Source organism: Heterodontus francisci, chromosome 22 (assembly GCF_036365525.1).
Source record: "Heterodontus francisci isolate sHetFra1 chromosome 22, sHetFra1.hap1, whole genome shotgun sequence".
Taxonomy (NCBI): Eukaryota; Metazoa; Chordata; class Chondrichthyes; order Heterodontiformes; family Heterodontidae; genus Heterodontus; species Heterodontus francisci.
The window spans coordinates 2605644-2606616 of record NC_090392.1 but is presented as its reverse complement, the minus strand read 5'-3'; positions in this window follow the sequence as shown (position 1 = coordinate 2606616).

Genomic DNA, 973 nt, shown 5'->3' with positions numbered 1-973 from the left:
TCTGTTACCCTCTGAGTCCCAGTCTCTCCCTCTCTCTTAGCCTCTGAGTCCCAGTCTCTCCCTCTCCGTTACCCTCTGAATCCCAGTCTCTCCCTCTCTGTTACCTGACCAGAGCTTTATAAATGTTCAGCACACCCTCTCGGCTTTTGTACTCACTGTATACAGTGTAAATTGAGGTATTCCCCTGGGGTTTTGATAAGGACCACTGATCTTATTGATATATGAATGACTTAGACTGGGGTATACAGGGCATAACTTCAACATTGTGCCATTTGCAATGTAATAAACAGTGAAGGGAATAGGAGTAGACTTCAGGAGGATAGAGGCAGTCTGGTGAAATGGTCAGACACATAGCAGGTTAACTTCAATGCTGAGAAATGTAAAATGATGCATTTTGGAAGGAAGGCTGAGGAGAAGCGATATAAACTAAATGGCACAATGTTAAAATGGGTGCAGGGACAGAGAGATCTGGGATTTCATTTGTGTCACTTTTTACATCTAAAAGATTCAATTTGGGGCTTGCAATCTCTAAGTTGAATTTAGCTTCATCCTGAAAAGTGTTGGCAAACATGTTGGGAAATGTGTCAAAAGCTGTTTCCATTCAGACATTCCTGCATTGTGGAAGTGTGAGCTATCTTTGCAGTGACAGGAAATAGAGTTGTTTGAATGGACCTGCAGGTTTTAGTTGATGCAATAAGGTGAGAATTTGAATTGTGTCCCTTGCAGATACACAGAATTGAAGGTATTTACAGAACACCACATGAAGTAGTTTACCAATGTCTGACAAACTTCAAAGACTTCAAACACATGGAAGAAGAGGAGAAGGGAACAATATACAAAACCTGAGACAGTCAGACAACAGCAGGAGGAAAATGAATCTGTTTTTATGGGTTTTAATTTGAAGGCCTGAGCTGATGATTGAAAAAGCAGGAGTTCAAATCCCACACAGGGCTGTTGTGAATTTGAATTCTAT